The 17040-nt window shown below is 44.7% G+C and overlaps 1 protein-coding gene across 1 annotated transcript in view; it reads right to left on the bottom strand.

The window, feature by feature from the left end:
• GRIK2 (glutamate ionotropic receptor kainate type subunit 2) overlaps positions 1-11373 on the bottom strand; it is a 1450753-nt gene extending 1439380 nt beyond the window's left edge. Inside the window, exon 1 of the mRNA XM_075340094.1 lies at positions 11281-11373. The gene's annotated coding sequence lies outside the window, so the exon portion shown is untranslated. The remainder of the gene's footprint in view (positions 1-11280) is intronic.
• Positions 11374-17040: the final 5667 nt, after the last annotated feature.

Here is a 17040-nt window from a genome sequence, read left to right on the forward strand (position 1 = left end):
TCTGGCCAATCTAGTTCTGCCACCAGCGTTCTAAAAGCAATGGCATATGAACTAGTGGATAACGAACCCTGAGATAGATCTAACAGTCTCAGGGCCGCATCATGGGTAACCTGCGGACCCATGAATACCGCTTTAAGAGCTTCAAGAAAGTCTTGTTGTCTCAGAGTAACCACATCAGAGCGCTCCCATAGGGGAGTCACCCATTCTAAGGCTTTATCCTGAAGTAAGGATATGATAAAGCCTACTCTAGATCTCTCCGTAGAGAAGCGAGAAGAGTTGACCTCTAGGTGTATCTGACACTGACTAATGAAACCACGACATGATCTGGCATCACCAGAATACCTGTTTGGCAGAGCAAGTCGAGGATCATGTGCAGATGTCACCATGGTCTGAGGTTTATCCTCAATAGTCTTGAGCCGCGACTCAAGTACTTGTATGTAACGGTGTAACTGCTGATATTCTGCCATAACTGCCAGACCCTTGGCTCAGTCCTAATGTTACGGGGGGCTGTCTGATAATAAAACCCAAAGGAATATCAGACAGTCAGGGTGCACCGTGCAAAGACTCTGCTGCAGACTATGGCAGAGGATAAGGGGTATATAAGTGTGCCACTGTAAATAGTAATAGCACAAGTGCAGAGTGCAATACCTCTGTTAAACTGACAGAGGAATATAATTAGGAAATAAAGCAATTCCTCCCTTACTTGGAGGGTGTGTGGTATGGTCTCTGTTAATGGTCACAGAGACAAAAGCAGTGAGTGTGAAATGGCACCTACCTAGGTCCGTTCCTCTAGCGGTGCCAGGAGACGGACAGCAGCGTAAGCCGCACAAAGCTCCTACCTGCGTTCGCTCCACTAGTGTGCGAGGACACGAACCAATAGATATGGCACCTGCCTGGGTCCGCTCCACTAGTGGTGCAAAAGAGATGGACAGAAGCATAAGCCGCACAAAGCTCCTACCTATGTTCGCTCCCCTAGTGTGCGAGGATACGAACAACTGCCAGACGAAGTATAAGGAACGTTACCCTAGCAGCAACATCCACCTACGAGTAGAATCACAAGGCCCAGCCGGACCATGTGCTTCAGGCACCTGCCTATGTCCGCTATACTAAGATGTAAGGATACGGACCGCAGCCGAAGATGTAAGGTATAAGAACGCTACCCTGCCGGTAGCGCTCACCTAGCATAGACAGAGGAATGCCTAGAGGGACGTGCACAGAGTGTCTACTCTCATGCATGAACCAAGAGGACTGAGCGCCGGGCGGCGTGCGTTAGGGTCTTATATAGACTCTGTGCCTCATCCAAGATGGAGGACACCAGAGCCAATCCGCTGCCAGAACGACAGGAATGACGTCACGCTGGCCTATCACTGAGCAAAGCGTCACAAGCACATGACCAGCAACCAATCGGCATAGAAGGTGTCAGAGACATGTGACCACGTGTCACAAGCACATGACCAGCAGCCAATCAGCTTAGAAGGTGTCAGAGACATGTGACCTCATTTCAGCGATGATGTCACCCGCACATGTGCAATGGCTCCAAGATAGGACTTAGTCTCCAGCGCTTGCACATGTGCAGTAGCAAGAAATCCGAACATAGTCTCCAGTGCTCGCACATGTGCAGTAGCAAGAAATCCGAACATAGTCTCCAGTGCCACAGCAACCGTAACAGGGCTTCCCTATATTTTTAGTTCCCAGCCGGGTACAAGTAGGCAGCTAGGGGTTGGGGGCAGTCCATTCCTGCCTGCTATACCTGGCTAGCATACAAAAATATGGCGAAGCCCATGTCATTTTTTTTTAGTTTTGGCAAAAAACTTAAAAAAAAAAAAAAAAATGCTTCCCTGGATTTTCCATTTCCAGCGGGAGCCCACGTATTTTTTTTAATTACTTATTTAAATAAAAAAAAAATGGGCTTCCCTGTATTTTGATTGTCTGACATCACAGTACTGTAAAAAAAATTTTTTAAAAAAAATGATCTAGCGCTTCGCCTTGGCTGGCAATCAAAATACAGGGAAGCCCATAATTTTTTTTTTATTTAAAAAAATAATTAAAAACAAATGCTTTGGCTCCCGCTGTATTTTGATCGCCAGGCAGGTAAAGCCAGGCAGCTGGGGGCCGGAATTCTCTTCAGCCCGCAGCTGCCCCTGGAAATGGCGCATTTTTTCTTAGCGCCATTTCAAGGCGTTTTACCCGGCTCATCCAGCAGCCGTGATGGTGGTGGCACGCTGGGTAATAAAGGGGTTAATACCAGCTTTATATTCTCAGATGGTACTAATCCCGAAATTCATGGTGTCACGCCAAATTAGACATGGCCACCATGAATTTCTAGGAAACAGTAAAAAAAACACAACACAGAGAAAAAAATGTTTATTAGAAATAAAACAAAAAACATTTAGAGACTCCACCTTTATTATAAAAAAATCCTTAGTGCGACGTAATCCACAGGGACAGCCATGTCGGCTTCACCACTGTGCACAGACAGTGTCTATACACAGTGTGAAGCAAAGTGCAATGTCATCTCTGCTTCAGCTTGTGCACAGACACAGTCTATGCACAGTGAGAAGCAAAGAACAAAGTCAACTCTGCTTCGTCTTGTGCATAGACAGTCTATGCACAGTGAGAAGCTCAGAGAGCCAAGTCAGGTCTGCTGCTTCATTCTGGTCAGAGCGATGCAGCAGGCTGACGGTGAAAGGATGATTGCACTTGCGTCTCGCAGTGCATCACCCCACTCTTCCGACAGCAGCGCCTCAGCTGTGGAAATGCAGCTGAGCCGCTGCCATCGGGAGATTCTGCGCCATGATGCGATGACACTCGCATCACGGGGTTCCAGGATCTGTGATGACGTCATACTTACGTAACCACTCTGTAGCCAATGAGGTAATACAACATTCACACGTGACTGGTCACATGGGTATGATGTCACGGTCATGGCAGGTCCTTTTAGCAAGACAGCAATGTTCGGACGGACGCGTTAGCAGATGTCCTGGAAAGCAGAGTCTGCAGGACGCGTCGAGGGACCTGTAAGTATGATTAGAATTTTTTTTTACAGCCCCTGGACCCGAACGATTACACGAATTGTAACACGAACGTCCCAGAAAGCTTGTGTTCTTGTTCGTGTGCACGAACACCATATGTTCGGTATGGACACCGAACTTTACAGTTTGGGTTTGCCCATCCCTAATTAAAATGATGAGTTCCATGGTACAGTTTATTCATACAAAATTCACAAAAAGTATTATTTTCTATTGGCTCACAAAATACAAATGTATCCCCTTCAATGCCTGCAATGTATGGATATATATAATTAGAAAAGAGCAACCTATAGGTTAATTCAGTGTTTTGTGTTCTTACAACAGTAAATTCCTTCTTCTAATCCTGTCAATAAATGTTTATGATAGGCAGATTGACTTGTCACTCAAAATCTGCAGTATATAATGACTGCAAGTCCAGTGGTTCTTGCCCCTAGGAGAAGCCAGACTAGCTGGTGAAATGCGCGTTGGGACATTCTCAACTCTAACAGGGAGAGACTTCGACATGTCATATGCAACCAGTGGTGTCAGAGCATGACGTGTGGTAGCAGTGCAGTCACCTGTCCTCTCACAGCAGCAACCAAGGCAATACACAGGTGTGCTGTCACACAGTGTGCTGGCGGTCTTACAATTCACCACACTCTTTCAGAGCTGATGTCAATTGTCAACTACACAATATCACACTGTGAACAGACAGTTCAATCACTACTGAGAACGCACAGATTCTCAATCTGATTAGCTCCTTTTACACACATAGGACAGTAGTTCACAATTGCTAAGTGAAAAAAAAACAGCGTCCCAGCATAGGTGAAATATCCAACATGCTTTTTTATTCTTCTATAATGTAATGTTTTCACCTATACTGGTCTTTCTCAAGCATACAAAATGGTGTTCCTCAGCAGGTTAAAATAGTGTGGTTACAAGGATCAGGGCTAATAAAACAAATGCAACACACCTCAAGTCATAACACCCAATAAAATTACATGTCATAAACCCCATTTATAACAATAAAAATTCAGCTGAACATATGTACTAGTCAATTCTACAGTTCACCACATAAAATTCATACATATCAAAACACATTTCCAAAATATATCTGATCAATACACGCTGTTCGGGGTGGGGATGTTCAGCTCATCCAGTCAGCCTGCAGCATCATTGTTATCTCAGAGATCTTGAAGCCAACCCTAGGATGAGTGTCCAGGGGTGTTGCTTTTGTTTGATTGGCCCTGATTCTTGTAACTGTGGTGCCCCTGACCTGGTCAGGCACCACTGACTACTGCACCCATGCTGGGGAAGTGCTGCCAGGTAGTTCTAAAGGTCAGAAAGAGGTGTGTACGCACAGACACATAGCAACCAGATCTCCCACACCTTTTGATGGGACCCTTGGGAGTTCTTAGCGGGGTCTGGCCTTCAATTCTGGGAGCTAAAATGCAGAGGCAGAAAGGAAAGGAGTGGAGCGAGCCAGTCTGGTAGTGGTGAGTGGCGGTTGCTAGGAGACGCAGACGCACGCTCACATTAGTCAGACCAGAGACTGTCACAGCGCCCCAGTCACTGACTGGGGATCCAGCTGCTACCCCCAGACCAAAGATGGTCCCAGCGCCCCAGTCACTGACTGGGGATCCAGCTCCTACCCCCAGACCAAAGGCGGTCACAGCACCCCAGTCACTGACTGGGTATCCGGCTCCTGCCCCCCAGACTAGAGGCGGTCACAGCGCCCAAGTCGCTGACTGGGGATCCAGCGTCTGTGCCCTGACCTGAAGCGGACATAGTTCTTGCTCAGCTAAAGAGAGAACTGGATGCTCTGCTCCCAGCACACCTGGTTGATAGGTATTTGATCAACAAGCTGTCACTCAACCGACCGGAGGAGGTCGCGGCACCCTCTGAAAGGAAGTGAGGCCATGAGGCCGTGCTGCTGTTCCCCCAACGACCGGAAGAGGTCACAGCACCCTCCACCAGGGAGGGAGAAGAGGTCCAGCCACCATCACTGCTGTTCTCCAGCCGACCGCAGGAGGTTGCAGCACTCTTTGAGAGAGAGGGAGGCCATGAGGCCGCGCTGCTGTCTCCCCACCGTCAGGAAGAACAGGTTGCAGCAAGTCCCAGCACCTACAGTATATTACCTGGTGTCCGGCTGATGACCAGGTGGAGTCGCTACAGAGGCCAGCCCACAGAGGAAGATGACGGGTGAGAGCCAGACACCTACAGCCCCTTGTAAAGCCCATTCCAGAGAGTGAGGAGTTAGAGGCCCAGGACCTGCAAGAGAAGCAGTCCCTGCTGCGGGCCAGACACCAGGCTAGAGGTCCCCTCAATTGCGGAGTGGTAGAGGAATTTAATTTCAAAACAGGGTGGGGCTTTATAGTAGAGGCCAGAGTGAAAGAGGGAATTTTTGTATCCTGGCGGGATGTACAATCCCATCTACAGCGGGGTCACCCTGCTTGTGATTTGTATGTGGGGGATGTAGTGGAATTCACGAGGCATATGGGAGAGAGAGGCTGGTTTGCCTTGGACGTAGTGCAGTGTCCAAGGGAAACCTTAGTCAGCCCAGGTTCCAACCCCACCTCTTCGACCAGGTCCCCATTTCCATCACCACCAGGGGACGCCCATGAGACAAATTTCAGGAGTCAGTGCACTGAGGAATTGAGCACTGGTCTTGGAAGGAGGAAGTCAGTTTAAAATGTTTGTAAAGAAAAAGTTAAAATGTTTTACAACCAGTTAAGCAATGTTTAAAGAAGTATATGTGCCCGCAAAGACTTTTGCGCAAACTGTTTAAATATTTATTTTATTTAGCACCTGGTTAAGTGCATTCAATCTAAATGGACCATAGGTTATGAACTGGCTATAAGCACAAACTCTTGCAGTGTATGTAGTTACCCCAGTGGTACCAACCCCAGAGTCTACCTATTGAGGGGCATGGCTCTGCACCACCAAGGGGGCACGCCTGTTTATGGGGCCTGCTCTCCAACACAAAGAAGCGGTATGCCTGTTTATGGGGCCTACCCTACGCCACCAGGAGCACTGTTGCCAGAATGGTTTACGGCAGACCAGGCCAAGACCCGGTCACCAAAAGGACTAGTGATCACTCCGTATACGGGTTTTGGGTTAAAGACTCGTGGGTGGTGGGTGGTTGTGGTATGGTACCTGGTATGTTGATATGTAAATATCTCCCCTGTGTGGGAAAAGTTGTATTTCATTTTCTTGTCTTTGCAGCCCGAGGACGTGCTGTTGATAACCAAGGGGGAATGTGGTGCCCCTGACCTGGTCAGGCACCACTGACTACTGCACCCATGCTGGGAAAGTGCTGCCAGGTAGTTCTAAAGGCCGGAAAGAGGTGTGTAGCACAGACACATAGCAACCAGGTCTCCCACACCTTTAGATGGGACCCTTGGGAGTTCTTAGCGGGGTCTGGCCTTCAATTCTTGTTAAGGGGTGTAGTGGAGGGCCTGGAATCTAAAATGCAGAGGCACAAAGGAAAGGAGTGGAGCGAGCCAGTCTGGTAGTGGTGAGCGGCGGTTGCTAGGAGATGCAGACGCGCGCTCACACTAGTCAGACCCTGCACGTGAAGTAGCCGTTAGTGGGGGAGAACGGTTACCAGTGAGTCAGTCAGAAAGACAGAGAGAGAGTCAGTCGAGTATGGGGACTGCTAGTGACTAGGCACGTACCGGGAATAAGTCCCTAGAGTAGACTCAAGTTTAACTATCTGCTAAACCTTCTGGTGAGGGGAACTACAAGTCCCTCACCAACTATACAGAGTCCAAACCTCAGCAGCAACGCAGGGACCAGTAAGGAGACAGAGCCAGAAGCCATCTCACCTGGTCCACGCGGCCGGCAAACGGTCCAAAAAGGGGAGAAAAGGCAGTAGCGACTTCTCTGGATAGACCCCACGGTACTTCAAGTCAGGAGTTATCCGAAAAAAGAGTGCTAGGAAGGCAAGTTAATGGTTACCCTCAGACTGGCCTGAAGGAGCCCTGGTTCAAAGTGGTTTATTTCAGCATCGCCCAGGTCAGCTCACGACAGCAACATCAAAAGTGAGTAAAGAGCAGTTGAAAGACTTTCTGGACTGAGACTGAGTTATTCTGGGACCTGTTGTTCTACACACCCGAGCCCCTGGGGCCTGCCTCACTCACGGGAGACCACACCATCTGACTGCAGTCTCCATCAGCCCCAGACGCTCATTAAACCTGCAGTGGCGGTCATCCAAATCCCTAACCGCAAATAGTGAGTGGCGTCACAACACATATATACAAAACTGACATACATGTTGCCATATATACAGAAGAAGGTCCTTTGGCGTCCATGAAGCTGGATCGGTATCCCTTGGGCGAAACATAACCACACTATTTACACCTGCTGATTAACACCATTTTTTATGCCTGAGAAGACCAGAAGAGGTGAAAATGTTGCATTTTGGCAGAATGAGAAAGTACGTTTGATATCTTACCTATCAAGTTATATGGCTATATCCGAGTGGGCTCTTTGGATTTTGGACAAGCGTTTCTTTATGGGCTATTTGTCTGGTTAATGTCCTGGGTTAGGAGTGCTGCAGACTGTCTTTCTTGGACAGTAGTTCACAAATGCTGTCTGATAATGGTAATTCAATATATTTGCCAACAAAAGGTTCCATTCATTCTAACTAATCTCTTATAGACATATAGTTTATTAACGGGATGGTATTGTACCCAGACATATAATTTTATTTAAACCATAGCTGAGTATACATATGATCTGACTATCAGATACTGCTGCTAGATTAGGAGATCACTTTACTTCATTCACCAGAAAAAAAAATTAGGACTCTGATTTATCTCTCCTATAAAATTATACAAGGTTGGGATTTAGGACTATTTAAATAATATTTTAAAATTAATTATTAAAACTTACATTTTAACAACATTCACAACTCTCATCCCACTTTCCTTCCCCTCCTCTACAATCTTAGTAAAGACTGACTGTAATATTGACTGGACTGAAGAAGACAATCGGACTGGAGCAGAGGAGCTCGGCAGACAGGTGATGGCTGGGATCATGGGTTTTTTTTTCAAGCCTTTTCAATAAGTGAAGCATAAGAAATATCTTGGGTGGGTTTGCACATGCCCAATAAACAAGTTTATCTGTATGCCTTTCAAATTCACTTTGAGTCTACAGAATTGGTATGCTGAGGATTACAAAGTAACCAGCATGCCCATAATTGTGAGCAGATATTTTCTGCTTCATGTGAATGGAGTGTTTATAATCCTATCCTGAGGTTGTATTCTATATTGAAGCTGATATTCAGCCACCATGGAGAATCTGCAGTAATTCCACAATGTAGGAAAGAGGTTTTCCTCTACTTGGACAACTCCTTCTCAGTTACCATATTTGCACCAGCAATCGCTCTCGTGGAGCTCATGTGATGTTGTTACGTTATGTGAACTCTGAGCCCAATCAGCCCTGACTTCACTCTTCCCGCCTTTGGATGTATCAAACATCAATAGGAAGTCAGCGTCCAGCTGCAGCTCTGATTTCCTCTTTATGCTCTATTTGTCCAGAGGCGGTAAGACTGAAGCCAGCAATACTTGGGCACAGGGCTCGCATGACACATCATGTGAGCCCTGAAAAAGTGCAGACACTGCTGGAACAGCAGCAGCATCAGAAGTGAGGATAAGGGTGCTTCATACTGCGATCCTCTCCCTGTTCAGTGGTCCCGTCGGGGTTTCCATCTGACCCCCCCAAAAAATGGCTTTTGGACGTATGCATCAATGGCACCAGTGACTATAATGGTGCAGACAAAGTCACCGTGTGCTCTATCGTGCAACCCAGACATAGTAGACTGCGTCTGGGTGTCCGCCTCTTTGGATGGAAGCTACGATGGGACCACTGAACGGGGAGAGGAACACAGTGAATGAAAGTACGCTACACATTGTTATTTTACCCTTGGGCAAACATAGTGATTGAAAGAGGGTTGTCCACCACTATTTCCCTTTAAATAATTACATAAAAGTGATGTTGTTCTTTTAGGAGACTAGTAGGAGATGTTCGTGTCTGTCTCTAGCTTCTTCCCCCTTCTTTCCCCTCCTCTCTCCATAGAACTTCATGTGAATCAGCTGCTATCTCCTATCTCAATAATAGGAAAGTCTGTACTCAACTGAAGACTGATTTCGCCTGTGAATTGAGAAAATTGAGAATGAATGATCAGTCCAAGAGGAGAAAGAAGCAGATTTCTCTGATAAGATATATTACAAAGTTTCTTCTTTTCATGTGCACTATTGATTTATGAAATAAAAAGCAAAAGACGTTTACAATTTAGCTGAACATCTGTACTACATATCCAAATGCGGTTGTTTCTGCAGCACATGCTTACATTTTTACATATCCCATTTAGATGTATTGAAACTCCTTTAGAAATTTCTGAAAGAAGTCTGCCAGGCACTAATTAGCCTCAATCCACCTAGTTTTTTATATGATTTTTCTTAATTTTAAGCCTATTCTACATTTCAATATGCTAAAAACATAAAAGTTAATCAAGTGGCAGAGAAAGCACACAATGCCATACTGATTATTATCTATATAGTATATGGAAGGCTTTGCATGAGAACAATACTGATGCAGAAATCACCTTCCTGCAAATTCAGCACAACGCTGTTCACGAGTGTGTAAACCATAGTTAGCCCAGATCAATACCACTCTGTAGGATCTATGAATAGTTACAAGCTTGGATACAATTTATCTAGTGATCCATTAAAAAAATAAAGTTAATACAATCATCAATGTTCATTTATTTTATCTTTTTTTTTTAATCCGCCTACTGATTTTCTTTACTTTTGAGATTTTCATTTCATACTGCCATTGTTTTCTAATGCAGTTACAGAATATGGTGTTTTTCAGAGAATATTTTTTTTTCATAAGTTTTGTAAATTTTTTTTTCAACTGCCCTATTAGCATCATATATAAACAAGGGCCAAACTACATAGATATGCTTGGTATATACATGATAGCATGCAATTCAGCGCCTTTCAGTCATGTTTTACAGTGATGATGAAGATAACTGCTTACATATATATATATATATATATATATATATATATATATATATATATATACTGTACTGTATATATATGTATATATATTAGAAATGTTTCCAAAACACACAGCTTGTATGGATTTAGGCAGATACTTGACATAGGTAATAACATATCTCTGTGTGTATTTCCATTAGTTTAGTGTTATAGTTGGGCATCAGAGTTAGTTACTTCAATATAGCCTCAAATGCGAAAATATCAAATAAGCTCTTATATCAGAGAGGCCTCCACCTCATTTAATGTTAAAGTATGCAAAGTCTGGGATTTCCCATGCTCCCTATTAGCTCACTGTATTTCTGATTTATAACCTCGCCTCTGCCACATTGATGATTAATGACAATTTAAGATTGTAATTAATGTTTTGCTGCTGAGAAATCTTAAATTCTAATTAAAGATCTGTCCCTGACATGGATTTACTATTCTTGTCAACTCCAGACGAAAAGTTGGAAATGAAAGCTGCACCTTTTAGGAAATTAATAAATGAAGAGCCTTTAATTTGTAGGGTTATGCAGGGTGTATGGCACAATATGCATTAAACCCATAAGGTAATCAGAGTTTAAATAATCCAAATTTGATTCAAATTTCACAAAAAGCTAAAATAAGAAGACTAATTGCATCACCAGCCCATAATAAAAAAGAAATGAGTGCAGCTTATATAAAGAGCTGTTACTATCAGACATGAAAGTAAATCACCTTCTTCATGGAGAAGATGCAGAGATTGTTTTTCTTCACTACAATCAGCATCATCTAATTTCAATGTGAAATGGCTGCTACAGTGACACAAGGCTATTTATCCAAACAGAAATAGTGAACTGAATAGTTACACTTAGCCATGCTTTCATATGGAAACACAATGTAAGGCTATAGACAATCCATCAAGTTGTGAATACTGGGAACAGAGCTGCGGGTCTAGCTGTCAGATTACAGCAGATGTAACACATCACTGGTATATAAATTGATGGCTTTAAAAGATAAGGGAGTCCCTGGATCCCTGCACAGTCAGTGTAAGGTGTCACCTGTGCCATGAAAAGCCCAAGTGACATGCCAAGTGAGGTGGAAAAGGAGGAGTCTGAGAGGCTATGGATAAGTCCAGTAACTCCCTCCACCTTTGTGTCTTAAGAAGACAGCATGTACAGGCTGAGTGCCATCAGCTACTCTACCTATATAAATGTATCTAACAACCCCCTAGCAGATCTTACCTTCTAAGTGTGGTCCTTTGAAGACGTTCACTCTGGATGTTATGGAGGATGACCACATTAGCTGGGACCTAAGCAGATCACAGTACATTGGAGAGAAAAGAAAAGACTTGAGATGTGAATAGACAGACACTCCCACTCTTACCAGCAATGCCAGCATCTGTGAAGAAACGGATAAGCTTTAAGAGTTTAATGTGGAACAATACTGAGGCAGCTGGAGCCTATTGCTACATCAATGTGCACTACAGATCTAAGCATGAGTGTGCGTCTATCAGGAAAGGGAGGGAGGAATATCAAAAATATACACCTGTATATATCTATTATCTATCTCTCTATCTATCTATCTATTTATCTATCTATTATCTATCATCTATCTCTCTATCATCTATCTCTCTCTATCTATCTATCTACCTATATCTATCTATCTATCTATCTATCTATAATCTATCATCTATCTATTATCTATAAATCTATCTATGAAATTCAATATTAGCAGGACTAACTATACATTAGTTTTGCTAAAGCAAGTGTGCAATAGGGATAGGGAATGTGGTGATGATGGATAGGCACTGTAGGAATGACAGATGCGGGCACATCCAGGGTTGGGACTATGGATGTCCATGACATCATAGTTCTCTTTCTCGAAGACTATGACACTTGCTCACATACCACTCTGCTATCTACACTGCGCCCTCTTCCTCTAGCAGGATATATGTTTTTATTTCTCCTTCACGGAGCTGAGATCTGGGAACAGATCTGAGAGTTTCCTGAAGTGAGTCTCCCTCACTGCTGAGTATTTGGAGCAGGAAGTGAGTTTCATTCTCTGGGTCACAGTGTTGGCATAGTCTGTAGACACTATTGTCTTTCATTTTTCCTTTCTTTTTTTCTGTCTTTCTTTCTTTCTTTCTTTCTTTCTTTCTCTCTTTCTTTCTTTCTTTCTTTCGTCCTTATATCTATTAATTATCTCTTATCTATTTATCTATCTATCTATATATCAATCTATCTATCATTTAATTATTATTTTTATTTATTTATATAGCACAATTGATTACATCGTGCTGTACATGAGAAGGGGCTAAATACAAAATACAGATATAAGTTACAGGAATTCAAATAAGAGACTAGTACAGAGGGGCTCTTTGAGCTGCTGCGGGCTTGGGGGCGGTGAGGAAGGGGACATCCTATGAAGATGTCAGTGGTGCAGTCTTGAAATATTGGAGCCTGGAGTCGGCGTGTGCGCAGATGGATCCCTTGGCTTGAAATCTCATCTGCGCACGTGCCGTCTCTGTCCCGTTGATGTCTGTAGCGCCTCATAGCCATCAGGAGCTATAGGGAACTGCATCCCGTCAGAGATTCAGGGCCTTCTCCCAGGGACCCAGAAAACAAGTGCCAGTAACACCGAAACATTCATGCAATCCCTGTTTCCCCCCCAAAAAAAACTGGTGAAGGGCGAGAGTTGGACCCAATGGATGGCCACCTAGGGGTGGAACCGATCCAGTCCACTAGATGACAACCAGTGAGGAGGGGCCAGATAGTCTGTAAGGGGAAGTGAACGGAGACGGATGTAACGGTACTGACGGAAGAGTGTAGCAGTGACCTGTCAGGCTCAGGAACCTGGAAGACCAGTGCCGGTAACACCAAAACACATATGTAATTCCTTTTTTCCCTTCCCCAAGGACTAGTAACAGACTATAGTTGGACTCAATAGATGGCTACCTAAGGGTGGAGCCAATTCAGTCCACTAGACGACAACCAGGGAGGAGGAGTCAGACAGTCAGTAAGTGGAAGTGAGATGAGATAAGTGTGTAACAGTGACCTGTGAGGCACAGGCGTTTGGTTGCCAAAGGAGTACGGTGGAGTACTCTCGGAAACATTGCACCGGCAGGGTTCAGAGCCCTAGGTCAGAAAAACGCTCTAGGCAGACCTGATAAAATCTGCACAGTGAGGGGACCATCCAGGATGTCACCGACCGAAGAGTTTGGGGCACTGCAGTGATGGGAGAACCTGGGACTGGGAACAGAGAACCGACCCAACAGGGTTTAAACTGCCTGCCGTACGGACGAAGACTGAAAGACTACCAGGAGGGGACTCCCAGACGGTGCTAGAAAGTGCTAGAACGACATCCAGATGGTGCTAGAAGCATACCATGATCGAGCAGGACATTTTGGGTGGAAGACGTTTGAACCGTTGTTGGTGACCGGTTCTACTGGGTTGGAATGAGAACCACTATAGAAAAACGGTGCAGAAACTGTGGTCCCTACAATCTGAGAAGAAAAGACCGTGACAGCCAAAGAACATAACTGCGACCCATTATCACCAAGCACCCATTGGAAATTGTAGCCCTGGACCATGTGAAATTAACACCCAGTAAGACAGGCTATACATATGATCTCACAATGGGGGATCATTACTCCAGATTTTTGGTGGTCATTCCCGTGAAGGACTTGACAGCAAGGACTGCGGCAAAAACCTTTCAGACTTACTTTTGTAGACTTTACAGATACCCAGAACAGGTATTAACAGATCAAGGTTCTGCATTTGAAGCCAAAATATTCGAAGAGTTCTGCAACCTATATGGATGTAAGTAAATTCGTACACCTTATCATCCACAGACCAACGGAATGTGCAAGAAGATGAACCAGGTGATAAGTGACCTGATGAAAACTGTGCCATTGGAAGAAAGAAACATGTGGCCAAAAAGTTACCTGACTTAGTGGACATGTACAACAACATTCCTTTGAGTTCTACCAACTGTACACCAGTGTATCTAATGAAAGCAAGACCTGGAAGATTGCCAGTTGATCTTGAGATGGGAGTTGTTGTTCCAGAAATCGATTCATCAGCTGCTTTTTGGGACTCTAATTGTCAAACGCAATACAGAAGAATACAAGGATGTGTCAAAAAAAGCTTAAATCAAAGTCAGGAAAAACAAGCTGTTTTCTTAACACCTGGAGAAGTAGTTCTAAAAAAAAAAAAGAAATGTCCAAAAACTTGACGATCAGTGGAAAGCAGAACCCTACATTGTGCTACCTTCTAATTCTGAAAATAAGAAAACTTGCTTAATCAGCAAAATTAAAGGGAAAACTTCGTCCACAGTCTCAAGGGATCATTTGAAGAAATGCCCAGAACAATTGAAACCCAAAAACGTTCCCTGTACACCTCAATTACCAGAGAAGAAAGAGAAGGTGATACATACAATACTTGGAGACTTCCCTGAGAACTGGTCTCAGTACAATGGAGCCATATTAGTACCAGTAATTACTTTCACACAACCAGTGGAAGAACCAGTTTAAGTTCCCGAAGAACCACCTGTTGCAGCAGAACCAGAAGAGTCTACAAACAGTGAATCCGTAAGTTTAACAAGAAGACTAAGGCGGGCTTTGCACACTACGACATCGCAGGTGCGATGTCGGTGGGGTCAAATTGAAAGTGACGCACATCCGGCATCGCATGCGACATCGCAGTGTGTAAAGCCTAGATGATACGATTAACGAGCGCAAAAGCGTCGTAATCGTATCATCAGTGCAGCGTTGGCGTAATCCATAATTACGCTGATGCGACGGTCTGATGTTGTTCCTCGCTCCTGCGGCAGCACACATCGCTGTGTGTGAAGTCGCAGGAGCGAGGAACATCTCCTACCAGCGTCACCGTGGCTTCCGTAGGTTATGCGGAAGGAAGGAGGTGGGCGGGATGTTTACATCCTGCTCATCTCCGCCCCTCCGCTCCTATTGGCCGCCTGCCGTGTGACGTCGCAGTGACGCCGCACAACCCGCCCCCTTAATAAGGAGGCGGGTCGCCGGCCAGAGCGACGGTCGCAGGGCAGGTGAGTGCATGTGAAGCCGGCGTAGCGATAATTTTCGCTACGCCAGCTTTCACAAGATATTGTACCTGCGACGGGGGCGGGGACTATCGCGTGCGACATCGCAGCATCGGCTTGCGATGTCGCAATGTGCAAAGCCCGCCTAAGGAGTCGCAGACAATTACCTAGTCTACCTACAAACATTAGTGGGTCATTTGCACCAGACACCAGAGCACGACAGGGACCAGCTGAGACACTAGAGTTACGTAGATCCAGTTGTAGTAACCTTGGTCAGCCTCCGCTCAGGTACAGAGAATAGGTGCCAAAAAGAAACAAAAATATGTAAAATGGTGCCCTTATGTAAATAGAGTTGTAAATAGTAGTGTAGCTATAGAGTAATAAGAATGGTTATGCAATGTGAATATATGCATTGATGTCATGAAGTTGATAATGTTAATGTTAACACAGCATGTGATAATGTTGATATAAAAATGGACCAAAGCTACTGGACTGATAGTAGTAAAAATTTTGCATTGTATATAGTTGCATCAGTTGTGCACACTTCCAGAGTCAATCTACAGTACAGTCTTGCAAAGAGGACGCTCTCTAAGTACCACAGTCTTTCGAAGAGGACCCTTATTTTACAACAAAATTTTGGGGAGAGGAAAGGTCGCAGGAAGGGTCTGTGGCAGAGGCGGCCGAGACCCAGTTGTCATGGCAACCAGCAACATACCTCCCAGGGACTCCGGGTGGTGGTTGGTGGGAAGGGTACCTCATGTACCAGAACTTATGCTGATGAAACGTTTAAGACAAGTGCCTCCCTTCTATGGGAAGGAAGTTTTTATGTTTGAAAAGTTATTAAAGTGTTAACCTTTGTTCACCTTTGCAGCCCAAGGACATGCTGGAACTCACCAAGGGAGAATGTAGTGCCCCTGAGCCATCAGGAGCTACAGGGAACTGCATCCTGTCAGAGATGCAGGACCTACCCCCATGGACCCAGAAGACCAGTGCCGGTAACACCAAAACATTCATACAATCCCTGTTTCCCCCAAAAAACTGGTGACGGGCTAATGTTGGACCCAATGGATGCCCACCTAGGGGTGGAACCTATCCAGTCCTCTAGACGACAACTAGGGAGGAGGGGCCAGACAGTCTGTAAGTGGAAGTGAATGGAGACGGACGTAACGGTACTGAAGGGAGAGTGTAGTAGTGACCTGTCAGATTCAGGCGTGTGGTTGCCGAAGGAGTACGGTGGAGTACTCTCGGAACCATAGCTGTTGTGAATACATTTTCCAGTTTGGGGTTTCCTCTTGTGGTTAGTGCTGGCAGTTCAGTTGACTTGTGGAATGAGAGCCACACACCTGTGGAGGACTGGCAATCAGGCCTTTCAGATTGGGACTATATAACTGAGTAGTTTTCTCCTATTACTTGCAGGTGCTCAATTGATTTCCTGTGTGTTAAAGACATTCTGAAACCAGCCCTGCTCTCTACCGGAACTCCTCTCAAGATAAGTTAGTCTTTGTACCTCTGCTTATTGTTTCCACTTTCTTGTTGCTTTTTCTGCTTTGATACTAATGCTTGATTCCTTTTTTGCCTGTGTGGAGTTCCTGGTGGAATTGGATCATTCCCTGCTAGGAGTGTCTGTATATTTATCTCCATGAGTCTGTAATGTATTGTGTTTTGTCATGCTTGGTATTAAATTCAGTCCCTCATCTATATTAGTGTTTTTGGATCCCAGTAACATCAGAGTACTGATATAGTGGGGGAGAGGCCGTGAGGTCTCAGGGTTTTTCCATGTCAGGCGTGCTGAGATTTTTTAGGGTTTTTACGGCTGCAGACAGTGCTCTTTCCTATCCTTTCCTATAAAAATAGTTTGGACCTCATCTTTGCTGAATCTGTTTTCTAGTTTTGTATTGTGTTTTCCTATATCACCGTAGCCTTTACATGTGGGGGGCAATCTATAT

This window comes from Anomaloglossus baeobatrachus, chromosome 3, assembly GCF_048569485.1.
Source record: "Anomaloglossus baeobatrachus isolate aAnoBae1 chromosome 3, aAnoBae1.hap1, whole genome shotgun sequence".
Taxonomy (NCBI): domain Eukaryota; kingdom Metazoa; phylum Chordata; class Amphibia; order Anura; family Aromobatidae; genus Anomaloglossus; species Anomaloglossus baeobatrachus.